Consider the following 9,671-nt stretch of genomic DNA (forward strand, 5'->3'; position numbering starts at 1 on the left):
CCAATTAATCAATACGGGTTCATTCTCTGTACTCCGTCTTTATGGAAAACTGGGCAGGCTCCCAGCCGGTTTCCATAGGAACGTGCTGGGAGACTGGGAGAACCGCTGGCTGCTGAAAACCCAGCCTTAACGCAACGGTGGCGGCTTCGTGCTGGCAGAAGCTCCCGCCGCCGCCTGCCATCGTGGCCGTGGAAAGCCGAGTCAATCCGTGCCGGAGATAAGGAGCTGCCGGCCGATAACCCGCTTACGCGCGGGTACCTGCGTTATCCCTGCAGATTTTGGTGAAGGATGGAAAGAGCTTCTCTGCTTGCTCGGCACTGGCATCCAAGGATGCCGGGGGTCATGCTGCACCCCCCTGCTTCCCTGGGGGCTCCCCCAAACCCCCCGCTTCCCCAGGGCTGAGCAAAGGCTTCCCCGCGCGATGGCAGCATTTGCTCAATCTCCAGCGCCAGCTGGAGATGCCTCAGGTGTCTGCTTTGTTTTGCTTCCCTCTTATGAAATGAAATGAGAGGAAATAAATTGTAGCACAGCTCCCCCGCCCGACTTTCTGTTCAAATGCCAGTTCTCAGCTGAGGCTATTGTTCCGCCGAGTTTCATTTTAAACTGCTTTATTAGACGCTCTAAAATATCTCGCTTCCTCGCTCCTGAAGGCAGCCTGTTCCTACAAGAGAGATAAAAGCTGATGGCTTGATTGCAAAGGGGACATTTTGTTACTCTCCTACATCAGCTGCTTGCATTTTTTAATTGAAGGCAGCCCTGGGAGCGGTGGGGGATTACAAGCCGTGCCGATGCCTGCTCCCCTCCAGCCCAGGGGTGAGCTCTGCTTTCGCACCGCCGAGCCAAGAGGTGCAATTAGGGTTTGGCCTTTTTGCAGAAGCTCCCAGCAAGTGCTCCAGGCTTCTCGTATCCCATGTGGAGCGAGGAATTGGGCCGAGTTGGTTCCCACGTCCTCCCAAATGTTGCCCTGGCTTGTGTCCGGCTGTAGACATGCAGCTGGGAACCAGCCTCGAAAATCTCCGTAACTCCTGTGTCTTTCTTCCCTCCAAGAAGAACTGAAATCTTTTCTTCCAACAGATTTTTATCATGGCTGTGAGCAGCGTGCAGGTAACGCACGGGCGATGCTGCCCTGTCCCGAGCCCGGGGCTTCGGTCTGGGCACTGCTGGGTCCCAGGAAGTTATTTTTTTCCACCCATTTTTACCCCGAGGGACCACTTCCCAGCTGGGGAAGCAGCAGAGCTACCCAGGGCCTTGTACGAGCTTTTTCTCTCAAGGCTCCTTGCCGCTCCGAGAAGGAGCAAACCCGAGCTGTGCCACAGCCCCAGCAGCTGCCATCTCTGCGCTCCCCGGGTGTCAGCAGCGATTACTCATCTCCAGAGCTCCCGCTGTGGAGCCGAGGGGCAGAGGAGGCTGCCACATCTCCTGGCACCTCCGTCCACACGATGCTCATCCTCCCTGGGTGTTGGTGTGAGCTCCAGGGATGCGCCAGGATGCTCCCCCAGCCATGGTGCTCAGCTGCCAGCTGCCGTGGAGCCCAGCAGGGAAAGGCAGGTGGGGCTGGCACAGCTGCAGCAGGCGAAGGAGCCGGCGCGGTGACTCCCACGGCAGCTGCGGCGGTGGGAAGCAGCACGGGTTTCTTCCAGCTGTTACCAAAGGTATCCTTGAAAATAGGCAGGAGAAGGCAGAGCGCGGTGCAATCACCCGCGTGGCAGGGGATGCCACGTGAGCACAGCCTTCACCTTGAGCTCTTGGATGCTGAGGGGCTCATCCGTCAGGATTTTAGAGCCATGACAGCATCTGCTTGGCAGGAGACCCTGCGGGGGGCTCCGGTCTGGTGCCACGCTGGCTCAGACAGGGGCTGGGGGAAGACTGGCAGCTCCCACCGACTGGCACGCTTCAGGCGCCGGCGTTTGTCCCTGGTCTGGCTCCAGCCTGGTCAGCTTCTCCCTTCCCGAATTGTCATCTCTTGGGTGATGGCCAAAGCATCACTGCAGGGTGTCAGACGGGGACCCCGGCAGCCCTTGAGCTACTCAGCACCTCTCAGAGCTTGTTCTTGGAGGGGAACCAGCGAGGGAAATGGGGTTACTGTCACCGCTCTGAATTAAAAAATCCTCCTTAATGCCAGAATTTGAGGAGCTTCCTAATACGTGTCAGTCAACACGGCATTAATACTCTCTTCTGTGACCTTTACATTGCCATCCAAGCCCAGGTTCCCCTTTTTTGCCCTTTGCTATTCCCTTTCATATTTAAAATTAAATCTGATTTATCTGCAAGAGGGCTTTATCGTGCCCTCAGACAAATCAAAAGGATTTCACAGCCCTGCCATGGGTGGAAAAGCATCAGCCCGAGGGCAAAAGGCATCCCGTGCAGCCCCCCTGCTCCCACTGCGCTGGTCTGATTTTCACCCACATCGCCTGTAGTTCTTGCCGTGGGGGTCCCGGCTGACCCCCACCCATTTTCTTCAAGGTCAGAACTGGGCACCACTGCTCCCCGCTCCCCCTGATTTATGTGCCATCGAGCACCGAGATGCTAATGGACCATCTCGCAGGGGAAAGCCTGGCGCAGGCAGGGCTCTGAAGGGCTTCCTGGCATGTAGGGCTCCTTTGTGCCTCCCACGGGATCCCATTACACCTCCTTCGCTGCTTTTTTCTTTATTCGCTGCGGATTTTTCTTTTTTTTTTTTTTTTTTTTTTTTTTTTTCAGGCAGCACGAAGCAGCGGCTTGCCGGAGCCAGCAGCGCGCAGGGATGGAGAGGCGGGAGGGTGGCTGGAGGGAGTGATGAATGGCACAGGAGATGCCGGTTGCAGATCTCAGGGACATGAACAGCACTTTAATTGGTTGGCCGGCACAGATTTCCTCACAAACAGCATTTTTTAATCTAAAAGAAAGCAAGAAACTGGAACGTGTCTTGCTTCTTTCATGGCTTCCCTGGAGGCAGCAGCAGCACATTAAGGAAAAAGAGAAGGAGGAGGAAAAAATAGTCAGAAGCACCAGGTGGCTGAATATCTTGCAGCCTAATTGATTTCTCTTTAATTAGTACAAAACCTGTTGCTCTCAACCAACGTTCAGTGCCAGCTTTGGAGCAAGCAGCATCCTCCCCGGCCCCACGCCAGCACAGCTTGGCACAGCGGAGAGAGGAGAGGAGCCGCAGGGCAGAGCGCGGGGTTGGCGATGCCTCTTCCGTACCTGGGAACTGGGGCCACTGGCGGCTCCGACGCCTTGCTTGGCACGGGGAGAGCAGGAGGGAGGGCAGCCAGCCGCCTGGGTGCCCCTGGCACAGCGAGCCACAGCGAGGGGCTTGGAGGGGACCGGCCAGAGCACCTGAGACATAGGGGGTGGTTCAGTGCCTGTGCCTGGCACCGCTTGGGAGCCACATCCCAGTTCTCAGCCAGATCCAGCATTTTTGAGATGGGAAAGAGCTCAACTTCATTTGGGGTGAAGCTGCTTCTCCGCTTTTTGCCTCCCGGCTTCCAAAAGGATGTTGGAGCCCTCGCATGTGTTTGGAACCCGGCTTGGCATTGGCAAGGGCTGCTCCGGGTTAGGGGGTGACTTTGCCAAGCACCCCAATGCTCGCCCCTCGCAGCCCCCAGCCACATCCCCTTGTCATTCCTCGGTCCCTCTGAGCTGTGCAAGGGCTTCCCCTGGCGCAGGGTGGCTGGGGGGGCTCTGCTGTCACCCAGCAGCTCCTCCCCAGCAGACACAGGAATCAGACCCTCCTCTCAGCCCTGGGTCTTCGGTTTTATCAAAATACCATCACGCCTGAGGTGATAACTTCTCCGGAGGTTTTGCAGCAAAGCCCCCGCCACCAGCTGGCTCGTGACAGTTGCTGTTGCTCCAGCACCGTGGCTGCTCCCCAGCAGGAAACCCAGAAATACTCATTGAAGTCAAAACGTGTCATTTACCGGCGCATTTTACAGCCAGTCCCTGCTAGAAAACAATTCTTACTGTGCCAGCACCAGGCCAGCAGGCTCGGGGAAAGGGAGATGGCTTCTTCCATCCTGATAGCCACGCAAAGGGACACGAATGCCGTTAACACGCGCCCGTTCTCTGTGGGTGCTCATGTCGGTGGCAGGCACGTCTGAGAGAGAAGAAGGAGCCGATGTGCAAATGCTGTGGCCTGAACAAGAAGCTCAGGAGGTAAAAAACGCCCTGGAGCCCTGGCACCCAGCCCCAGGTGTCTCCACTGGGCAAGGGAGCCATGTCACAGTGGCACCGTCACCGGCTCCGGTGGCTGATGGATCCCAGCTGTATGGCCCCGGAGCGGGAGCCGGAGCATCCCTCTCCGGGCTCTGGAGGGCTCAGGAGCAGTTTTCACGGTGCTGAGCTGTTTGGCTGATGTTGCACAGACCTCTCTGAAGGTGTGATCTGGCCTGCAGACCTCACACCGCCGCACAGATAATTACCAGTAACAAACGACCCTGCTGGTGCCCGCAGTCCCAAGGCTGGGGTGATGAATTAGCAGCCGAGCAGCCTTGATTTTACCTTGGAAAAGGAGCCTGTCTGGGATGGAAATAGCTGCAGGACAGGCCCCCAGCTCGTTTTATTCCTGCAGCAAGGGCAGGAGGGTGTTTACAGGATGTTTTTCTGCCTGGGCTTGGGAGCAGTGGATCGGATCTGCCTTGCCCAGCTGGAAGCTGCAGCCCCCCCTTGCTCACCGCCCGCCCCATTCCCTTGGGAGCAAAAGCGGCTCCGCAGGCAGAGAGGCTCCGGGCTGGTAGCTGGGGAAATGCCGGCGTGCAGGAGCCATAGGTCAGCACTGGAGCCATTTTCCTGCCTGCCTGCAGATGCAGAGCCTGATCCAAAGACCCCTGTCCCCCTCCCCAGACCCCCCCCCCATCCCCAGAGCTGCCCCACACATCCTGCTGGTTCCCAGCGGCCAGGTGCCGATGCAAACCCGTACCTTGTGGGAACATCCACTTGTGGTTTTTCTTTCCCTTGTGGAAAGCCAGCAGTTCCCCGCTGTTTATAGAAGCTCTATCTATAAGGAACTGCTGAGCAAAACAATGGGGAGGGGATTTTCCCCCCCTCTTTTCCTCCAAAGTGCATTTCCCCTCCTGTCACCACCGACCCTGGTGCTGCCACAGGCACGGCACGCTGGGATGGGTGAAGATGCCCAGACCCTCGCACTGCCAGCAGCACCCTCCATCTCTCCATCCCTCCATCTCTCCATCCCTCCATCTCTCCATCCCTCCATCCCTCCATTCTCCCCTCCATCCCTCCATCTCTCCATCCCTCCATCCCTCCATTCTTCCCTCCCTCCCTCCATCCCTCCATCCCTCCATCCTTCCCTCCCTCCCTTTATCCTTCCATCCCTCCCTCCCTCCCTCCCTCCAACTGGGAAAGTGAAGGGCAAACGGCCACAGGGAGGCGGAGACCTGCATTATGGACGTGATTCTCTTTCTCCTTGGAGAAGCCTTAATCCCGAGCCATTAATAAAAACAGATTTCATGCTGCACACAAAGATTAAATGACTTCTGCCTTGTCTCCGTGGGCAGTATCAGAAATACAGGGCTCGGCCACGCTAAGCCACTAATACTGGAAATGAAGCTCAAGGGTTTTAATCACCTATCAAAGAGCCTCTCAGACCACTGGAGATATTTGGGGATTTACAGGTATTAGCTCAACATGAAAAAAGCCCAATTTACCGATTCATCACGATTCAAGTGCAGCACACCACCATCCTCCCCCTCTGCTGGCCCTGCGATGCTCGTGGCTGGGTCATTCGGGGGGGCTGTGGTCTGGCACCCTCCTGGTCCATGTGTGGGGACGTGTTTTGGGGCAGCCGGTCTCCCAGGCTCCCGATGGAGCGAGCCAAAGCTCGGCTTTTGACTCGTTGCTTGAATTTAGTGGAGCTTGGTGGGAAAGGATCCAGCCTCCCCTTCTCCCTACCGCTGTGTTCCCTCTGTGAAAGTTGTTTTCGTGCCCTTTGTGCCCCGGGCAGCTTTTATCCTTGGTTTTTTGGAGGTGAGGGATGAACCGAGCCGTTAGCCGAGCTGGGGGGAGCAGCTCAGATCGGTTTGGGCAGAGCTGGGGTGAGTGGGAGGGAAATCCTCAGGGATCCTCGGCACAGAGCGGGAGGGAAGCGCATCAGCCGTGCCACCGAGCATCCCTGCTCCGGCCCTGAGCCACAGCCCGAGCGCAAGGGAACCCCGACTCCCTTCCAGAAAGACCTTTTGGGAGCAGGTGGCTGGAAAACACCTTGCTGCTCACGTCAAGCCTGGGAGCTGGGGGCTCTGGAGGGGCAGCAATCAGGGCACGTGGTTTTACAAAGCACCCAGCAGCTCCCGGCACAGGGAGCGCAGGGGGTCCAGACATGTTACCCCAGCCCCAGCATCACCCCACGCAAGGGACTGGGGGTGCTTCCCCCTCGCCGGGGTCTCCCCACAGCACACAGACGGGCCCTGAGGGGCACAGAGCTGCTTCCCGGGGGGGGGGGCGGGAGCTCAGCACCACTGGTGGGACCCCCACACCGAGCAGGACCCTCACAGGTGAAGGTGTAACCATGGCAAATGCCGCCAGCATCACTCCGCATCCCGATCCCGACCCCAGCAGCAGAAAGAAGAGAGCTCCCGAGACCAGCCGAACAGAGGGGTCAGAAGCGTTTCTAGATGTACGTATATATCATATATTTGTGTGTGTAACTATACACAGATAGCTGCATACTTACACACCCGCACAGGTAAATATTTATAGATACTGACCTCTTCAGATTAAAGTCCAAGGCACTTTTTACAGTGAACAGGTTAAAGCCATAGTTTAAAACATGCCTGTTTCTGGGTACAGCTTGGGTTTATGGCAATGCTGTGGGGACCGGCCAGTCCCCAGTTCCGTCCCCCCGGCCGGGAGATCGGAGCAGAAGGAGGGATGTAAGCCCGGAGCCTGATCCTGACCACAGAGACACGCAAGCGGCTTCTGCCGGGAAGCGCGTTGGCAAGCCAGGGTGTGCTGAGACCTCAGCACGGGGGGGAAGAACACTTAGGGCAGAAGGAGCAGAAGTGGGCGCACGTCTCGCAGCGCCCGCAGCACCGGAGCCCCTGGCCAAGAGCACCCACTGGGTGCCCCACGGGGCTCCGAGGTGGCTCATCCCACAGGGAAATGACTAATCCCACACAGCAGCTTTTCCTCTCCCCTGCAAAAGCCCCTCTCTGCCACCCCGGACCCTCCAGGTGCCTTTGGGAGGGAGCTCAGAGCCAGGAGAGGAGAAGCTGGGACTAGTGCAGAGCCTTGCAGCAGCACCTTCCCCTTGTCAAACAGCTGGGGAATCACCTTCCCCTCCCCCAGCAAACCTACCTGGTGGCCATCACACATGTCTCTGAGCTGGCTGGGAGGTGCTGGGCAGGAGAAGCCCGAGGAAGAGCAGCGCGGAGGGGCAAGTACCCTCGAAATCCCCAGGCACCCCCCAGCCGGCAGCAGAGGAGGCTCAGCCCTGCTCTCCCAGGGGAACCAGCCCCTCTCCTCTGGCAGAGCTATGAACCCCCTCACTGGTCCCGGTGTGTCCCAGCAAGGGGAAGCTGCCTCTAACAACCACCCCTACAAGTGGGGGCAAATGTGTGGGGCAGGAGCAGCCCCCAGCCAGGCAATTCTGGGCAGCCAGCACCTGCTGGCTGGTTTCTGCGGGGGGATCTCGTATCCGGGCACCAGCAAGGAACCACTGGAGCTCATTGCTGCCGGGACCTGACCCTACTGGGATAACTGGCCTGGGAGGGTCAGGCCAGGCCAGCTGCGACAGTGATAACGGTGATAACGGTGACAACACGGCAGTGACTGCGCCTCTGATGGGGAAGAGCCAGTCCGGGGGCTTTTAGGCTTTCTCTGGGCAAAAGCAGCAGGAATTGGTCCCGTAGGCGCTGCTCATTCCCGAACATCATCACGCTCCAGGGGGAAGACTGGCCAGGAAGGAGTGGGAGGGCTGTCGAAGGACATTTTCAAACTTCTTTGCCCACAGATCCTGATCCAAAGGGCATCGGGTCCAGCAGCCCAGGGGCTGGAGGTAAGGGAGAGATGCTCCGGGAGGCTGGAGGAGCACTTCAGCTGGACGGCTGGGATGGAGCGGTCCTGGCAAGCTCATCCCGCTTTTCTTTCATGCTCAGGGCTTCATCCTGCACCATCACAGCCAGAGGCTGAAGGGAGCCAAAGCCGCAGCTCCCCAGGGCAGGGCATGGAGCCCAAACCGGACACTGCGTTCCCTCAGGGAGATTCACCCCAGGAAAGCGGGATCCCTCCTAGGAACGCAGCCCTTGCCTGCAGCGGCGCAGGTCACCGGGGCAGGGCTGACCTTACCCCCATCCCAGAAATGAGGTGTTGACCTGAGAAGAAAAAGCGAGCATGCTGCTTCTGCCTGCCTCCACCCAGCAAATCCCACGCCACCCGGCTCCACGGCTCCGGAGCCGAAGCCGTCACGAACAATCCTGCCTGCAGGTCCCCGGGCCGAACGCGGAGCAGCGTGTTTCGGCGGCTGGCATGGCACAGACCAGCTTTGCCAGGGAGGAGTATGCTTCCACCCTCACCCTTTCCTAGGCACAAGTGATTCCCTAGTTTTAAGCCTGCCTGGATCCTGCCTGTGCTGAGCCAAAACGTGCCCAAAGTCCAGCCGGAGGAGGGAGGCAGCACGCCCCGCACTGCTCCTTCCACAAGAGCCTCCATCCTGGGGGGAAAAAAGGGAATTTCGGCTCTTGCACAGCTGGTGCTGGGGAGCTGGGTCCCTCCTTCAGCTGAAGACCACCTGGATGGGGAATGGCTTTCCAGAAACCGCTGGGACCCTGGGAGAAAAGCAGGAGGGCAGACCTTTCCGTAGGGAGAAGCAGAGCTCTGATGCCATCGGGCTACGTGGATCTGGACCTGCTAAAGGCCAGCATCCAGGCGTTGGGAATGACTGCCTGGGGGGGAATAAGGGATAAGGAGCGTGGGGAGCCTTTTGTGGCTGGGGTCCTGCGCCCCTCCTCTGCCACCCCATCTTCCGTCCTCACCGGGAGCAGCGACTGTACTCAGAAACAGACATTTTGGGCAGCAGGCTGGCGTCGCTGCCTGCCGACAGCTGGGTCGGGTACAAAACCATAATTGAAAGTTACAATAACCTTTATAATATAGCAATATATTTCATAGTTAAAATAAACTATTATGCTTTCCCCTATTGTTAAAAAAGAAGCGAGCGGTACAGAGGCAAGATGCAAACCCAGGTCGAAGCTCCTTAAGTCTGGACAGAAACGTCTGTGAGTTTGCAGAGGACAGGATAATTTTCGGGGCTTTCTAGCACGTTTCCTCGCAGGCGGCACAGGGAGGAGGTTCGTGGAGCCAAAAAAAAACCCCCCAAAACAACAAAATAAGCCGAGGCTGTGCCGAAAATGAGACTGGCTGTGGTTAGGTGGGTCCTGGAGGGGCTTTGGGGTTCAGCCCCGTTGACGCGTGGGGTCGGATGAGGGAGGTTGGCATCTCTTTGGGATTATAACTCTGCAGCGCAGTTTTGTTCTTGTGCTTTTCCTCCCCCGGGGTCGCTGGTCCCAGCTTTTCTCTCTGCTTGTCTCGGGGCCTTTTGGGCTGCAGGACTCCACAACGATGTTCTCAGGGGTGCAGGCAGCACCAGCTGGGGAGTGTTTACCGGAGCCGTTTACCGGAGAGCTGCCAGCCCCTTGCCAGGAGGAGAAACTCCAGCTCCAGCAACCAGCTGGGCTTGACTG

This window comes from Falco punctatus, assembly GCF_963210335.1.
Source record: "Falco punctatus genome assembly, chromosome: 18".
NCBI classification, from domain to species: Eukaryota; Metazoa; Chordata; class Aves; order Falconiformes; family Falconidae; genus Falco; species Falco punctatus.